At 37.8% G+C, this 23830-nt stretch overlaps 1 pseudogene; it reads left to right on the forward strand.

The window, feature by feature from the left end:
* LOC142456035 (cyclin-dependent kinase 9-like) overlaps positions 1-22274 on the forward strand; it is a 34532-nt pseudogene extending 12258 nt beyond the window's left edge.
* Positions 22275-23830: the final 1556 nt, after the last annotated feature.

Here is a 23830-nt window from a genome sequence, read left to right on the forward strand (position 1 = left end):
GGGTGAAGATCGTTGGACCAAGTGTGGCCATACACTGGGCTCCAAGGACTGCAATAAGCATTCCTCTATTCTTTGCACCTGGCAGGATATAGTGTTACTATCTTTTTAAGTAAAAATCATCAGTATGGACAAAGAGTTGGAATCATGTCAAGGGAAAAAATAATGTGTGTCCTCCATTCTGAATCATTACTGACTTGTATACTGTTCCGTCACCTGCTTCTTGCTTTCTGGCCTGTTATAAAAATAGCACAGTCAGTGTGCACTCCCTCCCAAGAGCACCGAGGAGCTCAATGAGAGTGAAGGGAATAGAATAAATGATGAAATGTTTACCATGCAGGTCTCAGCTCAACAAATAATGCAACGGTTCTCCCTCTTACTAAGTCAGGTTGTACGAGAGCTATTTTAAAATATCTGCCTCCGTCGCTGCATGGGCTGTGCTCAGGGAGGATGGCACACGGAGAACATTGATATTTCTAAAACGAATCCACTTCTTTGGTAGAGTATGTCAGACTCTCCATGACCTAACCCTGCATGTCAAATAACATAGATATGATTAGATATTTGGTTGACTATCCTGTCTTCTCCAATGTGTGTACATATAACATCTTGTTTATAATTACTAACAGGGGATGAATTAGTGCTCAGCCACTGTTCCTCAAGAGGAATAAGGGGAAGCTTAAGCAAAGCTTGTTCTAAAAGCCTGCATCTTTGATCGACATACTTCCTTGCCATGGTAGATTCTTACCTGAACAGCATTAATTCACCCCCATTTCTAATAACAACTTCAATGTTCCATCAGAGAGCCAGCTTTCTCCTTTTCTCAATCTGTGTGGTCCCAGTGGGACTGAGTGAAGCCCATCAGCAGTTGGTTTAGAAGGATCACAGGGTACAACATAGACTGAAGAGGCCCAGCCAAGTTACTCATCACCTAGAAAGGCCATCTAACCTTCGGAAAACAAGCCTGATTTCTAGGAGACAGCTGCCTGAAGAGAACCACTTTGAGGATAAAGCCAGTGCAGAAGAACACAGCTCCTCATTGTGGAGAAAAGAGACATTTTCTTTAAGCCATTTCTGATTCCGTGAATCGATCCAACACAATTTCTTGACACCTACTTGCATCTTTAGTTACAGGAGTCAATTGTATATGCTGTTTTCACTAAGATAATTTGAGTTGGGGCTCTGTAAATCGCAACTGAAAGCAATCACGTTCTAGTGGTTTCCTTTAACCATACCGAAAGATCGCAAGGACTCCTGCCCGAAGTGAAGCTATAATTGTATAACTACTGATTCTGCATTCAATACACTGCTGACTAATTCACAAGTCTTATATGGCTGATATAAGAGCCCTAGTTGCAATGTTCTGTAAGCATTGGGCTGCTAACGACAAGATCGTCAGTTCAAACCCACCAACTGATTTGCAGGAGAAAGCTGAGGCTTTTTGCTCCCGTAAAGACTGACAGCTTTGGAGATTGCCACATGAGTCTGAATAGACGTGATGGCAAAGGGTTTGGCTTTGTTTGTTTGTTTAGATGACTGATACAATTTTAGGTGGCTAGTGTAGTTGCACTGAGGCCTTCTGGGTGACATACAATTGCTCATAATTCTCTTAGGAGATCTTTGGCAGGTTTTCCAGAAATTTTTCTGAGTGTGCATATTCAGCAATGATTGATATACCTGGGCAATACTTTTCTTATTTTTCTCTATTAATTTATGATATCAATGTTATAGAACAAGATAGAACTTGTGGATCTGTGGCAGTTACATAATCTCCAGTCAACTTGCGAAGGGGTGGAGTCTAGACTGTCAATCAGGTCGCAACTTGAGGACCTCATTTGGGAGGCACAAACGGAGAGAAATAGCTCATTGGAGGCCAGATATATAATCACCCCCTGTAAGAAACTCCTGTTGACAAGTCACATGGAGCTACACCGATAGAGCCAGAGCGTTGGAGCTGGAGAAGCCACGTGGAGACCCACACCAGTGCTAAGCTGCTTCTACCACCACTGAGTCCACAAGACTTTCCATCCACTGGCCTTTGATCATACTTTGACCATACTGCATTTGACATCCTTGCATGGCTGCGTGAGTCTGAAGAGTAATTTATGGGCTAGTATCAACATATGGGGTAATATTGGACTTATGAACTTGATCTGGACTGGGCTGGGAGGTTTTCTTAATGTACAATTTCTCTTTTATATAACACTCTTTTTTACACCCATGTAAAGTCTCCCTAGATTTGTTTCTCTAGTCCACCTGACTAACACAGGTTCATAGCCCAATGATTAACTACTACAGGGTCACCATGAGTTGAATCGACTCATTGGCAGTGAGTTGTGTTTTTTTTTTTGCAGGGGGGGTTGTGTTTTTGGCTATTAGCTTATCAGTTCTGACTTTTTGGTAGTAAATATCTATACATCCCTCTACTTGATTACTTTATCATTTCAGGAATTTTAGTGGGGAAGATGCCAATTAAAGTAAGAATTTAGGTTACTCCACATTTTGTGGGTAGGAAATAAATATATATTTGACGTGGCTTCATTGCTGAAAGAGTTGCTCACTTTTATGTGACTTCTGTCTATATGAGTCCCATCTCTCCTCAGGTTAAACTAGTCCCATTCCTTCAAATGCTGAGAGAGATATTTCTCAAAGTGCCATAGACATTATTGACATTATTAAGATTTTACTAAGCTTAAAAAACATTATTAAACTGGAAGTAAAGGGAAGCACTTTTTTTCATCTTTCCACCCAGATGTAGAAAACACATAGCAAATGCACTCTCCTTTTTTTTAACCCACCTCTTTTCCTTTTTGTAAGTAAAATAGGCACTGATGCTAGTCAACCTGACATGTCTGAGTCTCAGCATGCCATCCAAGACATGTTTGAATACCTTCCCTCAGTCAAAGACAGCTACGGTATCTCACATTCACACGCAACCATAAAAGTGCAGTGGCTTAAAACAAACAAAAACCAACAGGAAAAGATCTATTTCTCATTCACAGGATTCTTTTGCGGTTCTGGGAAACTCTCCAAGGCACCTCTCCTTATGTGCTGGCTCAGCCTTACACCTCTGCATTAACATTCGCTTCGACAAGAGCTGCAGCATTAGCAATTACATCTAGGGGGGCCGGGGAACCGGGGGGTGGGGTGGGGAGTACTGTTTCCATGTGAAAACCAATATCTGGAATTGGTGATGGGAACTCACCCACCTGTCAGTCCCTCATGGGCCTGGAAGTAGAGGACCACTAAGTATCCAATCTCTATCACCTCTACTTCATAAAACAAAGGTACCCATTTTATTAGTCTTAATCTCTGAGGCTGCAACCCAAGTGGGAATAGGAATAATATAATTTATTTTAAGATTTAACTTTTAATTATATGTGTACAATATAATTATATCATTATAAATACATATACCCATGTACACATGCAAATGTGTGCATTTGTGTTACTATGTGAAGCCCTTTATACAACCATACACATATAAAGGTCCATGCACACGTTCACACACGTTTATTTTCAGTAAATTTTCTCAAGGTGAACACACTCGCGTGACACTGCCAAATGAGCAAATAAACAGAATCCCCACGTGTAACCGCTTTTATATCATTACTCCTTAGCCACGACTCACCCACAGAAAGCTATTCCATTGACATCTTTCACCATGGATGGGTTTTGTCTGTCTTTGAGTGAATTATCTTACAATGTGCTGTTTTCATAAACATTTCAGGGGGCAATTTATTTATGTTTTCTAATGCAGTTGTGGTTTTGCATTGTTCCGTAGTTTGCCCTAGGTAAATACAACACAATTCAATTGTCTTCTCTGGGTACTCATTTAGGCTGGTTACAGTTTTGCATTATCATGTGTATTGAGCCAGTCTGTGGTCGTTTTTATAATGTGTGGATACATCCCTGAAAATGGAATTGCTGGTCGTCGTTCTGAGGACCCTGCCAAGTGGATGTCCAAAGTGGTTGTGCAAATGTACTCGGAACCACTCACATTAGTCCACCTGTTTTTCCACTTTCTGCGTAATACTTGGTATTTTCAAGTATTTTTATTTTCAGAAATTAAACATAGGATGAGTAGTGACCTTTAATAGTCATTTTAGCTTGCATTTGCTTCTATGACTAATAAAATTCAGCATATTAACAAATATTATTTTCTATTTTGAGAAGGATGATGGCAGCAAATGTACAAATGTGCTTGACACAATGGATGTATGGGTTGTGATGACTGTTGTATGAGCCCCTAATAAATATATATATACACATATATATACATATAAAATTTTCCAGTTGGCTGCCCTCTTATGTAAAGTGCCTAGTCAAGCGTTGTATACATTGTATTTGTTGGGCTTTGACATTTCCTTATTCACTTTTAGGAGCTCTTTGTTTTGGACGGGGGTTCTTTTTCATATATACATGAAGGGGCTTCAAAACATTTGTGGAAAAATGACATGTCTTTTCATTTTATTTTTCCATGAATTTTTAAAAGACAAATCAGTTTTCTTTACTTAATTTATTATCTATTAAATTTTATTATTTTGAATCTCTTAAAGTAGACTATTAAATATGTGTATATATATGTGAGGTTTTTTAGAAAACTGAATTATGACCATGTTTTTACAGTAAGAAATTCTTGCCTTCCCTCTGGTCTTGAAGATATTTGTCCTGGATTTTCTGGTACCATTGTTGCTTTGTCTATCACGTTTAGATCATAATGCATCTATATTTGACTTTTACACATCACATGATTGAAAATCAAGATTCATTTTATCCTCTATGGATATTCAATAGATTCAGCACCATTTATTGAGGATAACATCTGATGCCACAGTTACTACTATTCAATAGACCTTGTAATGTTTTCATTATATATATATATATATATATATATATATATATATATATATATATATATATATATATATATACATATACATATAAAGAAAGAAAGAAGGAAGCCTCATCTTTCTCCCGCAGGAACACTGGCTGTTTCAATCTCACACTGCTGACCTTGCCGTTAGCAGCCCATGGCATAACCATCCTGTCAGCAACACTAAGAGGGAAAAAGAACTAAAATGGAGATGGAATAAATCAAAAGTACTACAACATATATAAAAAAATGCCTTTAATAAAAATAGAATGGAAAAGGTGAGTGAACGAATTAATGAACTTGAAGAAAAGTCAAGGAAAAGTTCCCAAACTGAAATACAAAAAGGAAAAAGAGAGTGAATATTCAAGAACTGTAGGCAACTGTGCATCATTAAAAATGAAATACGACCTAATAATTTAAATACCAAAAGTAAAAGAAAAAGGGAACGGAAACTGTTCCTCGCCTACTGAATATCTTGTTGGCATATATTTCTCATTTATGGATGAAACGAAGAATCTACTTTGCACATAAATGACATATCTGTTAGCAAGAAATGCTGAGGTCCTGGGTGAGAGTAATACTATCTATGATGAATAAGGTTTTGTATCAGCTTGCCTGAGCCATGATACTTAGTGATTTGGAAGTTACAGATGACGTAACTTGGTGGCTATGTAATGATGTAACTATCCTCTGTTTTATGATCTAATGTGGTCATCCTTCATTTCCACATGATGCCTAATTTTGCATAATGACCTGGTCCTTGGACACTTCACATGCTGGTAAGTGAGAACTGGATGTATTGGAAGTAATAAGGACAAAGGATGTTGTTTTTAGAAAATCTACGAGTGTGAGTTACTTAAATTCTGAACTTCAGTACCCATATCTTACAATATAGTACAGAGCTATTGTGAGGACTGAATATAATTCAAGTATAAGTATAAGATAAATCAATAGTAAGTATGCTTACCCATGTAACACCTTTCAGATGACTGAATTATCAGTATTGCTGATGTGGATAAATGAATGATAGTCAATTTCTTTCCATATTCTTTGTTCAGTGAATGATCATCTTAACTTCGGTCATCAGGGAGTCTTGTACTTATGAATTCATGCCATATGGCATGCCTGCCAAGTGGCTATGAAGTGAAGTAAAATAAGATTCACTTTCTCACAATATCAAAGGACGCCCATGCTATTTTGGGCAGTGTGTCATGGTGAGAGGATTATTATCACTTTCAACATGACTGTGTTGATTACACCTGGAAATGATTTTTTTTCTGTATAAATATTTGTTATTTCAGAACATCCTGCAGTAAACAAAATGGAGGGAGACTGTAGAAATAGCATTATAAATACAATATCCGTACTTACAAAAAAATATATACATACTTATATAGGGTTATATATGGGAAAGTGTAAATTGTTAAAGTACTAAATGGAAAACTTATAGATAAAAGCTATGATGGCATATGTATAGTAGAATGATGCTATTTTTTAAAAGAACAATTTAGGTTAAAAGCCAGAAACAAAAGACTTCTGAGAGTAACAGCTATTCAAATAATTTAGGGAGTGTGTTAGGCCAGGTTTACTGGAGAAACAAATCCAGAGACATTTGTGTGTGTGTGTGTGTGTGTGTGTGAGAGAGAGAGAGAGAGAGAGAGAGAGAGAGAGAGAGAGAGAGAGAGAGAGAGAGAGAGAGCGTTATATCGAAGAACAATTGTATATTGAGAAAACATCTTAATCCAGTACATATAAAGTCCCTAAGTTCAATATTAGCCCATGTGTCTGATAACTAGCCCATAAATGCCTCTTTAGAGTCATGCAGCCACTTGCAATGTTGCTGAATGCAGGAAGATCACAGACCGGTGGGTGCAAAGTCTGGATCCAATGCAATTGGAATCATCTCAGCACTGGTGCGGGTGAGTCTCCACTTGGCTCCTCCAGCTCTCTGAGTGTGGTTCTCATAGCAGCAAGATGTGTGGTCTGCATCCAAGGAGAAAGAAAGAAAGTTCCCAGAAACCTCATGAGAAGGCCCACAAGCTGTGACAGGCTAGACTCCACCTCTAGACCCACTTATCAAGTTGACACCACATTACATCACTACCACAAGGAGGCAGTGTGAACACCATTTCTCAAGGCAAGTCAAGACCAAAGCAAACTCAACAGTCAGAGGGTGAGTCACAGGGAGTTTCTCTCTGCTGAGGAGATGTTTGGTTATTTTGTATCATCTAAAATCTCAAAATTCATATTATTAAAAAAATACAAAGATCTCCATAATCACTATTCATTTTCCTTACTAATTTTTCATTTGTGTTGTTTTAGCTAGTCTTACAATCAATTGTTCATCTCTCAGTGAGTAGAAAATACCTGTTTTATGGAAGATGCTTATGTGTTTCTATATGAAGCATATCTTATTTAAAAGCTTTTGACAAAAACAAAGTTCTCTCCTTTTTATTTCTAGTTCATATAACAGTATCTGGCATTTTGTAGGGATAGGATGAATAAATTATAGATAAATAATTAGAAGAGTCATCTAATATAAAATAATTTATAACACATAAATTATGCTCAGTGCTGAAATATAAAATATACAACACATTCTGCCATGCCAAATTCAATTTTGAACACCATTTCTAATTCCAGGCTCTGTCTAGGTATTTAAATGCTATGGAGTAAGGTCAATACTTACATAATTGGAAATCAATCACTTGTCTTTTCTTGTCCCTTAAAACTCCTTGAAGAATCTTTGAGAGAAGTACCATATTAATTTTCCTATCTAGAAAAAAATTCCGATTCCACCCATCTATATCTCATAAATATTTTGAAGTAGCAGTGATGATATCGAATAGTAAACAGAATCAACTAGATAAAACCAAGTTTACCATTTTGCTAAAATACCACATGTGCTTTCATGTGGATTATTTTTAATTCTCCTTTGAAGACTGTTTTACAGATAATACAAACTATGATAGTGAAGATAAAGCAGATTACATCAAAGACCAATTATACTCGGAGGATAAATAAATTTTCATGAAAATAACATTTGTTTATTGGCATTCTCCTGCGGTTTATAAGTTTTTATGGTAAATGGTCAAATTCACTTTATAATAAAAGCTTCTTGGGAGCAAGATGAAGCTGCCACTTTAAGGATTTACAGCACTGGAGACTCTGTAGCAAGTCATTGTGAGCATGACTCCAATTGATAGCAGTGGGTACGTATCTGATTTTAACATTCCCTTAAAACACGACGCATAAGAAAAATCAATAAACAAATGTTATTTAATTCAAATATGTAGACTTAAGCTCAGTATTGTCAGTATTGTCGACAAAAGGCAGTATTGGGAAATAAGGGTTTTGTTGCTTTTACCTTTTTCTTTCCTTTCAAGGTTTGTATAGGAGTTCAGAAAACCATAAGCCACTCAAAGGGTTCAGAAATGATTTTGTCCTTACTCCGTCATGATCAACCGTGAAGCCACTGTTCAAATCAATCAACTGAATATGATAGGCATTCATCACATAAAATGAATTTACTTTTCCCCATACACTATAGAGTGGTGCGCATACTTATAAGATACTTCTGGGAATTGACAAAATACCCATGCACTAAGGAGATTCATTACCCTGCGGAACCTGGATTGAGGATGGTCCAAATGCAGAGTACTCATTTCCTTGACAGCTTATAATACACAGATAAGGCATAAGCAAGAGTGCCGATATCCCTACTCTTGGAAATTACTGTCATCTTAATATTCCTCTTATACAAGGCGAGCCCAGCCGTTCCCAGCCTTTGATCCTTTCAAAGGGCCATTCAATCCTTTGCCTCCACCGATTGAAAGCCTCTCAACTCTCCTGGTGTAATAAACACTTCCATCTCAATTTGTTTTTTGAAAGGGGAAAAATAAATTACCGTATATACTCGAATATCAACCGATCCGAGTATAAGCCAAGGTACCTAATTATTACCTGGAAAACCAGAAAAAACTGATTGACTCAAGTATAAGCCTAGGGTGGTAAATGCAGAAGCTATTGGTGAGTTTCAATAATCAAAACAAATGAAAATAAAATTACTAAAACTTGAGACATCAGTGGGGTAATGTATTTAAGTATTTATTTTAAATAAAAGGACAACAAGTCATTTAATATTAGTAAAGCAGCACAGTAAGTGGAAAATAGGTTCAACAAAAACACTAAGGTATCAACAATGAGTAATCAACCTTAAGAGCACTATTCCCTGAGCTTAATCAGCAACCAAGCTACAAAGTATAGTTAAAATCCTTCAAAACTGGATTCCTCATCATTATACGTATCCCAATGCAGAGCTCCAGCTGGTGTGAGGTCATCATAGATGCTGTCCTCACTGAGATCGCCATCATCACCATCACTGCTGTCATTTTCATACAAAGCGCAGTCTTCACTGCCACCCATAGCATTACTAGTACTACATTTCTGGAAGGCACGTCACACCATGTCTTCTGGAATGTCTTCCCATGCATCTCGAACCCACTTTGCTATTAACTCTATGTATGTCAGGCTTCATGAGATTTCCTCCTTGTGTTAGTCGGGCTTGACCAGATGACATCCGTTCAAGCCACATCCTTCGCACATGGTCTTTAAAAGGCTTATTCAAAGATACATTCAGAAGCTGCAGTACAGATGTAAGCCCACCTGGAATAACGGCTAAAGTAACTTTACTAGATTTTGCCATTTTTTTTTATGTCATCCGATAGGTGGGCTCTGAATATATCCCAAACAAGTAACGATGGTTTTTTTCTTTAAGGCTGCTCCTGGTCATCGGTTCCAAATTTCTTCTAGCTATTTTTTTGTTCTGTCTTCATCCATCCAGCCATTAACATGTGCATGCGCAGTAATTCTTGGTGGGAAATTGATCTTTTTAGGCAAGGTCTTTCTTTTAAAAATAGTGACAGGACGCAGCTTAGTTCTATTAGCCAAACATGATAGAACAATTGTAAAGTGTTTTTTTTTTCATTTCCTGTGGTTTTGAGAAAAATGTTTTTTTCTCCTAAACTTGCCATAGTTCTGTTGCTTGGAAGATCAAAAGTCATGGCAGTTTTATTCATATTTCCAATATCTACCAGGTCATAATTATAAATCCTTCTTTGTTTTATAATAAATGACTGGAATTACATAATTTTTTCTTCAAGGTCTTGTGGCAATTTCTGGGAAATCTTTGTTCTTTGTCTAAAACATAGTAGGTTAAAACTATTCATGAAGTGGGTATGCCATCCTACTGACACAGCAAATTTTTCAATGCCTGGTGCTTTATATTTGTCATCCTTAGCCATTTGTAGAGCACATATGCGGATTCCCATGTGTGTTACACAGTAACCATTTTGATGACACTCCAGAACCCATTTAGGCAATTCACTCTCTAGAGCCCAATAAAAAGACGTTAAACCATGATGAGCTTTTTTAGCTTTTGGAATCTGTTCCAAGTCAGCCTTCATTTTCCACCACTCCCTCATTTGCTTTTCGTCAACACAGAATCCCCTGCTTGCAATACTGGTATTGCTCTCTTCTGCTCTTGACACAACCTTCATTTTGAAACCAGCCTCATATGACTGGTGTTTTGGTTTTGGTTCAAGAGTGCCCATTTCTTTTCTTTTTTTTTTTTTGAAACATTTTAATTAACCAAGTATCGAGCAGTAACTTAGTTGGTGGAGAAATATCCCCTTCCCTTAATAGCTTGACTATCTTTCTAAATCCTGGGGGTAAATTTAGGCACCGAGTTTTACACCCCAAGTGTCTTAGACAATATTAAATTACAATATAATGTGCAAAGGCTGCTAATTTTCTCAGGTGCTTTTTTAAAAATCACTTTATTGGGGGCTCATACAATTCTTATCACAATCCATACATACATACATACATTGTGTCAAGAACATATGTACATTTGTTGCCACCATCATTCTCAAAACGTTTGCCTTCTGCTTGAGCCCTTAATATCTGCTGCTCATTTTCCCCCTCCCTCCCCATGCCTTCCTATCTCATGAACCCTTCATCATTCATAAATTATTTTTTGTCATATCTTACACTGTCCGACGTCTCCCCCGCTTTCTTCTCTGTTGTCCCTCCCCCAGGGAGGAGGCTGTATGTAGATTCTTGTAATCACTTCCCCCTTTCTACTCCCACATTCTCTCAACCCTCTAGGCATTGCCACTCTCACCACTGGTCCTGAAGGAGTCATCTGTCCTGGATTCCCTGTGTTTCCAGTTGCTATCTACACCTATGTACATCCTCTGATCTAGCCAGATTTGTAAGGTAGAATTAGTATCATGACAGTGGCGGGGAGAAAGCATTTAAGAACTAGAGGAAAGTTATATGCTTCATTGTTGCTACCCTGCACCCTGTCTGGTTCATCTCCTGCCCACAACCCTTCAGCAAGGGGTGTCCGGTTGACTACCATTGGGCTTTGAGTCTCCACTCTGCACTCACCCACCTTTTCAATGATATGATTTTTTTGTTCTTTGATGCTTGATACCTGATCCCTTCAACAGCTCATAGTCACACCCAGAGTATCTATTTCTAATAGGATAAAAAACCAAGACTTTGAAAAAGAACTTTCATGGTAATGCCCCCCCACCCCCACCCTCGCGATATGTTAGCTGTGAGGAGGGGAGGGAGTCTGTGAATTAACACAGAGACCAGAGGGGAGAGACAGAGCGCAGCCACAGACACATCCTTACCAGTTCAGCTGCCGGCATAAGTGAGTTACTATGGGTGCTTCTGCGAATTGGAGCCATCCATGTCATAGGACGGCTCTGATTGGTTAGATGTGAGTAAACGAACATTCAAAGCTCTGCACTGTCAGCAGGGCTTTGAATGAACAGCAGAGAAATGTCAATCACCCTTGGAATAACGGGTGCTCCTCCTGTTATCTTGGGGGTGGGCAGCGAGATGTTACACCTCGCTGGGGTACCACTGACCCGTGTGTAAGCCGAACCCCAGTCTTTCAGCACATTTTTTGTGCTGAAAAAACTCGGCTTCTACACGAGTATCTATGGTGCCTTCGTTTGTTCTGAAGAGTCTAAGAAGTAATCCTGCCGGATCTCAGCGGGCTCACACATAAGAAACCCGTGAGGGTGGCACTGCAGTGGGAGGTGTTTTGTTCTGTTGTTCATCAGGTCACTACTACGAGATGGCTGTGGCCCAGGGACCCCTAGAAACCACAACCACAACTAGACAAGAACTCCGGAACTATATCCTTGTTGTCATCAGGTCTTCCTGAGGCACTTCCTATCCTTCTTGGAACTTTTAAATCATAGCATGGAGAGAAACCAAAAGTTAAGTTTTGCTTTTTGGTTGAGTTGAAGGAAAATTGGGGGCATCAATATGAGACCTTATTGGAAAAGATGCATGTCCTTCATATGAAATACCACACAAAATAGTGGGGAAATATTTGTATACAATTTCAAAATAAAATCTGATGAAAACTCTAATAGAAAATAAGCCTGTTTTAAATTTTATCACAGAAATGAATACAGAATCCTTCAGCAAAGTTTTGTTAGATTGCATTCTTTAAAGTTTTAAAAATAATTTTATTGGTGTGTAATTTAAATATCAGGCAATTGAATGTTCTAACCATATTAAAAAGAACTGTGCAATTATCACCAATTTTAGAATATTTTCTTCATTCTTATGCTCATTATCAGTGTTTTATTTGTCCCCTACCTCGCATTCCTTAACCTTAAGAAACTACTAATCTTGAGAAGAAACTATCTTTGGATCAGTAATAGGTAATTATTTTAATCACTTTTATAAATCACTAAAAATTATAACAGGTGAAATTTTAAAATTCTGAAAATTATTCCTTTTCTGTAACTTGCAAGGATCATTTTTGAAAGTTTTTAGGTGATGTAAATGTTCTTTGAACTTAAATAGCTTTTAAAATATCAAGCATCCCATAATAATAGTGATATCTAATTGCCAAACTGGCCCAGCTAGTTTCAGTGTCCCTAAAAGTGCCAATGTCCACTGCCACCCAGCTCATCTTGACTCATCCTAATGCTACAGGACAGGGCGGAACGTCCCCGGAGGGATCCGAGATTATAGATCTTTACAGAAGCAGCCTTCAGCACCGTTTTCCTCTGGGGAGGCTGAAGGGTTCAAAGGGCTGACTTGTTGTTAGCAGCTGAACGCTTCAATCACGGTGCCACCAGAGCTGCAGCAATGGACCTACTCGCAGCCGTGATGATGAGGCCTGGGCAGGACCAGGCACTGTTTAGTTCTGTTGCACATGGGGTTACTATCAATCAGAACTGACTTCGTGAGGCACCTGACAATTAAAGGGCAAATAACTAGAAAAAGAAATAATTCCTCAATAAACGCAAAGGCAGAGGTTCAATGGTACCACCTAAATTTACCTTCCAGAAGCATCTGTTGACCACCTCCTCCTCTCCTTTGACTACATCAGCTCGGGCTGCTTCAGTAATGTGGAGGGACCTGGAGTGCTTGCATCTGGTTATGGAAATAGTCAAAATAGAGTAACTCGGCCATGCTTGGTGGAGTAGAAATAGCACCATCGAGGACCGGATGCTTCTAAACACACTGCTTCCTGCAGAGACTGCCAATTGCATTAGGCAAGGAGAGGTTTCCAGGTGGGACTCTGAGGTAGGTGATTGAAGGACAAAAGAAGACTCTAGCCAGCCTCTATTTCACCTCCCCCACCGCCGTAATGACTGAAGATTCAAAATTTGCCTGCACGCATATAATACACTTACCGTGCTGCAAAATAGACTCACACACTTGTCTTGGGAAATTCTACAGGAGTCGCTCTTGTTAAGTGACTCTTCATTGGTTCTTTGGCCTGGTTTCCAGTGGATCCAACATCTAGATAACATGCAGTTGAATGTTCTAATTTGTTTTAAAATTCACATTTGTTTCTTGGATTATATTGTCAAAATACGCTTTTTATCCCCTCCAACCCTTCCAATCTAGTCTGAGCTTTCATTTATCATGGTAAGAAGTGCCTAATTATTTGACCCCAGTAGATGACCTATAATGACCTAGTCAGTGCTCTCTGGAGCCAACAGATTGATTTTATTAGGATATAGATCAGAGTATATCATCCCCTTCTCAAACCCTCTTAGCCACTCACAGAATGAGATATAAAGCATTAACACGGTCAAATGGCTTTCAATAATCTAGTCATGGATACCTCTTGAATCTCTTACATTTACCCTCAGTCCCTGGAATCAGCTATTCTAATCCCATGGTTTTCTGCCCTTTGTCTCACTCGCTCCCTCCCTCATCTTCCCATGGTGCATTTATTAACTTCACATGTCTCTCAGTTCATGTTTCAGCTACTGGACATTCTGTCTAAAATACTCATTGATCACTGGATTCATTCCCATTCCCTAATTTACTTACTCTCTGTATCACGTGTATTTGTGTAATTACTTGTTTATTGTACGAATCCTCTGAAAAAGGAAAATTTCGTTAGGTCTTATTACTGTGTTATCCCCAGGGGCTAGGGTAGCGTTTGGTACATAATAAGTAGTGCTTAAATGTTGAGTATTTATGCTCAATATTTTTCCTCAGGACAGTCTGTCTCTGTCCTGCCCAGAACACAATGTCATCATCTAAACCCATACACAGCACCTAAGTCAAGCTTTGGTATGTAAATGGGAGTTAAGTAATAGAGCAACTCAGAAGAAATATTATTTTAATCAAACTTACTTTGGTTATTGTGTAATATCTCCTTACTTGAATCACCTCCTTTTACATAAGGTCTGCTTCTTTTGACAGTTTTCAATTGCTGGAGGCAATACAATTGCCCAGTCACTCTATAAGCCTGCACTGTCGTTATGTTTGGCTGGGCAAAACACCCTGAACTAAGGATCACTATCAAGTTATAGAGGAATTGCAAATTCTTCAGAATTTTTCTAATTCTAGGTATAGGGAATAAAATGCTAACTTTATTATTGTTTATTACAACATTGTTATTCCAGCAACCTGGAAACTGAATAGAACTTTTGGTGTGCTTTTGTGTTACAAGCTCACAGTTTATGTGTCGAGAGAATAACTCACGAAGAAAAGGAATTCTTTGAAGTCTGTAGAACGTTTACGTTTTTTCAACTCCTTTGGCCCCTGATCTAATACAGTTAAGGTCAGACTGAGGAGGAATCAACTGTTTCACATTATTGAATTTTCCACCTTCCCTCATCATTCCTTAAGAAGAGAGTACACTTTTTCTTTTTAAGGTTAAACAGTCCAAATAAGAAATATTTTAAAACTGTATGGTTGATTACTCTGGGTTGTTCATCATAATGTAACATTTCTTTAATTTCTAACTCTCTTCATTATTAATTTAAATGTATACATTAAATTTTAATGTAATGACAATCTCTTACAGTATTGAGATTCACAGACAGTTTTCAACTCAAATTAAATGAGTTTAGACTGGCATACTAAATATGTAGCTAGTGTTCCTGATCATAGGGTTTTTTAAAATTCAAAATGAATATACAATTTTGGTTGGTGTGGTGCACAAATTGAAAAGTATGGAAAAATATAAAATGGAGAGAAAAAACCACCCATAATCTCATCACTAGTAAAATGATGGTGTAATTTCTTTTTTATTTATATTTACACTTTAAATTAAAGTTAAGACTATTGTGTTTATTTATATGATTTTTAAAGCACAGGTTTGAATTATATATAGCTATATATGATTTTAAAACATGATTTTTATAGCAATAAATTATCACACTGTATTTTTCATCTTTCGTTTTTTTTGTAGCTTGTGATTCTTTGTTTAGTTGATTATTTCTTTTTATTTTATTTAAAATTTTATTTTATTGGGGCTCTTACAGCTCTTATCACAATCCATACATATATCCACTTTGCATATGTTGTTGTCATTCCCTTTTTAAAAAATAATTTTATTGGGGGCTCATGCAGTTCTTTTCACAATCCATACTTACATTCATTGTGTCCATTACATTTGTTGCCATCATCATTCTCAAAACATTTTCTTCCTACTTGAGCCCTTGGTATCAGTTCCTTGTTTTTCCCCTCCCTCCCTCATCCTCCCTCCCTGACGAGCCCTTGGTAATATATAAATATTTTTTTATGTCTTAAACTGTCTGATATCTCTCTTCACCCACTTTTGTGTTGTCATCTTTCTTTGTTGCACTATTGGGTCTTAATTGGTAGGTCTGGTTGCTTTTAATGATTTGTTTCTGTATGAATATTTTTATATGCAAATCCTCTTAATTATCAATGAGCAGTTCATTAGAGCAAAAATATACAAATATTAAATTACAAGATCAAACGTATACAGAACTTTAATATACTTTATAAATGTTACTTACACGTAATTTATATACTATTTTTGTAACTATTGTACCAATTTCATTTACACAAGAACTTATTAGTATAATTGTTTCATTTCACACTGTCAGAACTAATTATTATAAAATAAAGAGGTACCACGCCAACAGAAGAGGTGCCTAGTTATATTTTTTGTCAACTAAATATGAACATTTAAAAGGTATGTTAATTAGCTTTTAGCAAAAATTTTGGTTTAGTTTTTGTGTTATAGCTACTGTTTACAATATTGTAAACTTTTCAATCATGTAGTTTAATTTTAAGTTTGAAAGAGGTATTCATATATGAAGACTACAGTTCTTTAAAAAGTTTCACATTGTTGCTTAAGGTATTTTTCTACACACTATTTCAGTTGAGTAAATTATGTTAAACTTGAGGAGAGTTGGTGACACAGTGATTACAGTTTGGGCTGCTAACCCCAAGGTCAGCCACAGAAATCACCAGACTCTCCAAATGAGAAATATGAGGTTTTCTAGTGCTGTAAAGAATTGCAAGAGGAGACTGACAAGAAGATGCCAGAGCTTTTGTCTGGATTCTGAACCGGACATAGAACAAAGGTTATCATTGATGATGTGAGATGGATCTTAGCTCAAAGCAGAGAATCCCAGAAAGCTGGTTACTTGTGCTTAATTGACTATGTCATGGTATTCAACTGTGTGGGTCCTAACAAACCATGGAGAAGAATGGGAATTCCAGAACACTTCACAGTGCTCACTTGGGACTTGTACACGAACAAGCGACAGTTGTGAGAAGAGAACCAGGGAATGCAGCATGGTTAAAGGTTCACTCAGGATTCTTTTACTGCATTATTAATAAATATTCATTCAAAATAACTATGTAACAACAATGATAAAATTATGCAGGGCCAATGACCTCTTTATTACAACTATTTTTCAACAACATAAATCACAAATTATTTATACACATGGAAATCACCAGATGTAGTACACAGTACTCAACGTCTCTGAAAAGCGACAATATCATCAGCTAAAACAAAATCAAGGAATGACTGCGGTGGCCATCAGTGCTCATATCCAAGTTCAGGAAGAAAATTAAAATGAGTTCAAGATATCTAAGATGCAACCCCGAGTAGGACCCACTAGAATGTAAAGAACAGATCTGACATACTGAACACTAACTATCAAAACCAGATAGGCTGTGGGGTGATATCAGGAACACCATACATGAAGACAGAGAAGGGTCATTAAAAAGACTGGAGAGACAGAAGAGGATCAAAGCAGATGTCAGAAGAGATTCTGAAACTTGCTGTTGAATATAGGGCACCCAAAGCAAATGGGAAAATTAAATAAGTAAAAACTGAACAGATGATTTCAAAAGTCAGCTCGAGAAGGCAAAGTGTTTTAAGGAAATATGCAAAGACCTGGAATTAGAAAATCATGCAGGAAGAACTCTCAGCATAAGTTAAACAGAAATGGTGGAAGAAAAATGTAAGCCTTAAATTGTAATATTGAAAGAGTCTATGGGTGAAATATTAAATGATGTGGGAAACATCTAACAATATATAGAATGAATACAGAGTCCCTGTACCAAAACATAATTGACTGACACACAACCATTCCAGTACGTAGCATGTGGTATTGAAGGAAGAAGTTTAAGTGTCATTGAAGGAATTAGTAACAAAACAAGGCTCCAGACTTGACAGAACATTAATGGAAATGTTTCAACGAGCTGAGGCAGCACTGGAAGCTCTCATTCCCGCCTCTGTGTTAAGAAATTGGAAAGAGCTAGTTGGCCAACAAGTGGCAGAGATCCAGATGTCTTCCCATTCCGAAGAAAAGTGACCCAATAGAATGTAGAAATTAAATCATGTCATTAATGTCATATGTAAGTAAAATTGTGTTGAGGATAATTAAAGAATGACTGCAACTGCACACTGACAGAGAGATGTCAGAAATTCAGGCCAGATTCAGACATCAGTGTGAACCAGGGATATCACTGCGGACATCAGATGGATCTTGGCTGAAAGCAAAGACTATCCGAAAGATACTCGTTTCTGTTTATTGACTACCTATGTGAGTACATCTGCTGTGTAGAACACAATCTATGCACAATGATGAGAAGAACACTTCCAGAGCACTGCATTGCTTTAATGCAGAACCCGTACATCTACCAAGTGGCATTAGTTGAAAAAGAATAAGGTATCAGACTCTTAACATGGTTTAAAATCAGTAAAGACGTCCATCCAGGTTGTATCCTTTCACAATACTTATTACATTTTATGCTGAGCAAATAAACCAAGGTCTCAACGATATGAAGAGGGATGCAGCATTAGGGCTGGAGGGAGTTCCACACCACTGGGATGACAGAGGGTCCTTTCTTGCTGAGTGCCAAGATGACGTGAAGCACTGACCGATGAAGACAAAAGACTACAGGCTTCAGTACGGATTACAACTCAATCTAAAGAAAACCCAAATCCTTACAGCTGGAACAATAGAAAGCATGATGAGCAGAAAAAGATTGAAGCTGTCAAAGATTTATCTTGCTCAGCTCCCCCCTCAAGACTCAGAGGAGCCGCAGTCAAAGAATCAAATGACATTGCATTGGGCAAATATTCTTCACAAGACCTGGTTACTTTGCTGAAGAGTAAGAATGTCGCTTTGAGGAAAAACGTTAACTTGATCCAAGACAATTGTATGATTGGGTAAACTGGACACTGAATTAGAAAGACCAGAGAGGAATTAATCTATTTAAATTACAGATTTGGCAAAGAATTTTGAAAGCACTATGAGCTGCCAGGCAAACCAACAGATGAAGAAAGAATAACCAGAATGTTCCTTGGGAGCAAGGATGGTGATGTGATGGAGAGACCAGTCCTCAGAAAAAGAAATTGTTTGTTAACGCAGAGAGGGTCTGTGAAAACAAAGAAAAGAAAACCCCTGCCAAGCTGGATTGACAAAGTGAACTTCCACAAGTTCAAACATAACAATTGTAAGGAAGTCACTTTGAGCCAGAGCCAACTCGATGGCATCTAACAACGATACCACTGAGTCCGGTGATAAAATATTTAAAATTGGTGCTGAGGCTGACATAGCCCATTTCCCTAGTATTCTGCCTTTTAGTGAGTTATAAGGTAAAGGAATCAAGTTAGGAATAAGACTTTCTTTATTATAATCCAAATGTTGATTTTAACTATTGACATCCTTGGTAAAGAAAATTAAAATGAATCCAATTTACTCTCAGAAGCATTCTCACTTTAGAATTCTATTCCTAAGCATGTTTTTCCTCTTGATAAGTTAAGGGCTGAAATATAGTTCATGCTCCTCTTCCAAGCTGTGTGCCCTGCAAACATCTAAAGTATTTTAGAACTAGCTGAGCTCCAAGCCAATTAGCTGTAAGGAAACGGAACTGGACAGAAATAATTCAACACCAAAATTCTAACTAAAAGTACAAATTCTCTGTTTGAGAAAAAGTAGAAGGGTGAAAACTTTTAAGTCTGTGTGTCTTCCCAGGAACTAGTAAGATAAGCAGAATTTTTTTTAGAAAAATATAAAAGTTAGAAAGTAGGAGAAATACATGAAGATAACCCCTGGAGTAGCAGGAATCTGAAAATAGACAGGAAAGTAAAAGCTACAAATGAACAGAGGCTTGTTAAAAATGCCAAAGACAATAAAAATGACATTATTTTTTTTAAAAAATGTTCAGGACAAGAAGAACAAGACCATACCAGGCCCACTGCTTGGGGGCATATGACATAATTCTAGAAGGAGAGCTAATGCATGGAATGACAGAAAGAGTATGTAAAAAGTCCTCAACAGGGAAGAATGAAGGCCAGAGCTAACAAGAAGAAATTATAAAGTGACAAATGAATAGACTTCCCCTTTGGTTTAAAAATAATAATAATCAAGTGTGCACGATTTTGAAAACAGAACAATCCACAGGAAAAAGACTCAAGGGCTTTCATTGATTACAAACTCAGAATGAATCTGGTTCATAGTGTGGTCAAAAATGGCCACAATCCCTATAAGGAACACTTAAAGAAATATAGAATCTCAGTTTTCCACTCTTCAGAATTTAATCAAAACACACCTCTTTCACTACTTCCTTTTTATCAAAGCATACATATCCTGCCTTCTTCAGTTATAAGAGCTTGCCTTTGGAGAGGCGGGTTAAGGCTCACCTAGTGCTCATCAGTTTGAAAGTGACGGATATGAAAACCCTTTTCTAGAACCTTAAGAAGTGCTTAGAAGATGTTTAAAACATCTGAATGCCTGTCACAATAAAGGTAGTTTTTGCTTGTTTTCTATTATACTAGAAGTGAGAACTAAGAGAAGTTCACAGAATTCATGGAAATATAGATGTTAAAATAATATACAGGTAGTTTCTGAGTTGTGAATGTCCAATTTACATAAAACACATTGTTATGAACCCATCATATAAAGTATATCAAATTAAAATTAGCAGTATAGAAAATGGTTTGTAATAACAAGCATGCTTCTTAGTTATATGCATCAAAACATTATTCTTATTATTGCTGTATCATCATGTTAAAGATATTTTAGTGAAAATAGAAGTGTCTCTTTAATGATTTTTATGCAAAGAAAGACATATTATTTTGTAAGTCGAAAATTTGGGTAACTGGCATTAGAAACTATGTCTCCCAACTGTGACAACTTTGTTAAGCTAGGATTCACAGGTTTATGTAATTACCCTCCATCTTACAATCTGATATCATTATTTTATGTGTTATAGATTCTAGCTGTTAGGTTAATGAAGCAGGATGTCATACACAGGATTAGGTTGTGTCTTAAGTCAATTTCCCCCAAACACAGCTGAGAGAGACTGTGATAGTTAGGTTTATTATGCCGACTAGGCAAACAGGAAGAGGTGGGCAGAGTTTAATCAGGTCACAGCTTGATTGGAGGACAATGAGATAAATGGCTCTGCAAGGCCCGCCCCCATCTCTTGCTCTCTGGTGGTCCAATTAGCATGCTGCTGCTTTAGCTAGTTCTCTGCCTAAACTGTTCCCTACACAGCCTGTGGACTAAGCCAACTCATGGATCACATCGCTTGAGCTTGAGGCGCCTTTGAGACCTGATTCGCCATGCTGCTGGCGATTGCACCGCTGAGCCTGAGGCTGGCTGATCCTGTCGCTGGGCATCTGAGTTCATGATCCCAGCAGTGGCTGCCTCACTAAGCTCCTGGGCTGCTGACAGTTGCTGACCCGCACTGCTGTCTGCTGCGTGTAGGTTGACTCTGCCCTTCTTGCCTGGGGGCTTCCTTTACCTCCGCCCAAAGTCCTTGTGAATTGAAGGACTTCCAGTCTATTAACTGCTCCAGGAAAGTGAATTGAACTGAGCTCTCTGTACTCTGTAAATGCTGTGTGGACTAATTACCTGTTATGTTTCTTCTCACTGTATCTGCCTGCCTATCTATCTATCTATCTATCTATCTATCTATCTATCTATCTATCTATCTATCTATCTATCTATCTATCTATCTTTCATCTATCTATCTATCTATACATTTATGATTAAATATATCATCATAAGTGTCCTGGTTTTGTTTCTGTAGAGAACTCGGCCTGACACAGCCATCTACTGCCATCAAGATACAGGGGAGCACTTCTCTTCGACCCAGGACACCTGGGCTGAAAAACTCCTGGACTAAGCAGAAGGCTGATGCAAGGACCTTCCACCAGAACCAAGACGGGGAGAGAGTCTTCCTCCAGATCTGGGACCCTGACTCCGGACTCCTAGCTTCTAAGCTGCGAGGTAATAAAATGCCGTGTGTTAAAGTCCTCCACTGATCTTACCTCTGTTACAGAGAACTAGACAGCAACAAGAGTACCTGTTTCAATTTGTTTTCTCATTCGGTTTAAGGGCAGACATGAAATGTACTTGAACTCCAGGATGCCCCCAAACTATTTTTTTTTTAGGTAGATGTTGCTGTCACTAGAGGGTTCAGGGTTCAGGAAGAGGTCCCTAAGGACCTTAAATATTTAATGAAATTTTACAAACAGGATTCTAATGACCCTTTCAACTTTACCATTTATGCTAATTCACTTTTAATTTTAGGTACTATAACTGAATAGCTTGTTTCCATTATTTATCTCCTTTGGGAAAAAATTGAAGCAAGGTTTACATGTTAAATGTGTGCATGCATACATATTAAGCATATAAGAAAATGATATATTAATAAAACATGTAATAAAATGATTAAATGTCTTGGTATCAAGTTTCCTAATGAATACTTATGATGGAATCATAAATCCAAAATTGATGTGAACTTGTCTCTTTCTGCCTGCATGAATTTGGGAGGAAGGTGATAGTTCACTCTAGCTCACTAGCCAAACACCTGTTTCTCTTTAAGGCAGAGAGAGTGGATAATATTAATCTTGAAAAGATCAGAAGAGTTTGTTGAGAGTATTATTCCATTTTTGTTTATTTTCATCTCTCTCTAGCTTTTCTAACATTTGGTGATAGGTGTTTAAATTTTCAGATACTGTTTGACTATGAAATTATCAAATATTATTTTTATTTCTATCCCTTTCTCCTTGTATACATTTTTAGAAGGAATGCCCATGGCACAGTGGTTAAATATTCAGCTGCTAACCAACAATATATGGTTTGAAATAAAAAAGCTGCTCCACAGGAGAAAGATCTAAAAATCTGTTTTCAGAATAACCCATGGGGCAATTCTCCCCTGTCACCTGGGGTCACTGTGAGTTACGGTCCATCCATGGCACCTAATTTCCAGATGTATGACAATCATGTTTTTGTATTCATTGTATAATGCTGTGTTTAAAAAATGAACTAAATTTATGTGGTTTGAAGCAAAAATACTTATTATTTCTTAGTTTCTGATTTCAAGACTCTGGATGCAGTTTAGCCAAGTCCTCTGCAGTAATCAAGGGGTGGATTCCTCAGGGCTTGGAGCTGAATGCTGCTTCCATGTTCACTCACAAAGCTGTTACCAAGATTCAGGTCCACAACCCTGGATGGAAGGGTGCAATTTTTCACTAGATATTGATAGGAGAAGGCTCTGAATTTCTAGTCTTGTGGATCTTTCCAACATAACAGCTTGCCTTTAAAAGATGTGCTTAAATTTAACAAAAAAACAAAACCTAACTGCCCTCTAGTAGATGCTGACTCATAGTAACCCTCTAGGACAGGATCAGACTGCCCCTGTGAGTTTCCAAGACCATTAACTCTTTATGGGATCAGAAAACCCCAACTTTATCTTAAAGAGCAGTGGGAGGATTTCAACTACTGTTCACATAGTTAACAGCCCAACACATAATCATTCAACCACCAGCAAGACTAGAGTTATATTTTCTTATATCCTAATCAAGAGCTGAGAGCCCATGTTCTGTATGTAGAAAGGGCCCACAGTGGTATTTCGCGTTATAAATTGGGCTGCTGAACTCAAAGTTAATAGTTTAAGACCAACAGCTGCTTGGCCAGAGAAAGTTAAGACTGTGTGAGCACAGATTCACAGGCTTGGAGACTCAGCGAGGTGTGTGTGCTCTGTCCTCTGAGCGACTATGAGTAGGAGTCTGCTCCGCGGTGGTGACTTTAGTCTGCTTTTGTTTTTTGGGATTAGAAATAAATCATAGGTCTAGCTCACATTCAAAGGAAGGGCATTAAA

The sequence above is a fragment of the Tenrec ecaudatus genome, chromosome 9 (assembly GCF_050624435.1).
Source record: "Tenrec ecaudatus isolate mTenEca1 chromosome 9, mTenEca1.hap1, whole genome shotgun sequence".
Classification (NCBI taxonomy): Eukaryota; Metazoa; Chordata; class Mammalia; order Afrosoricida; family Tenrecidae; genus Tenrec; species Tenrec ecaudatus.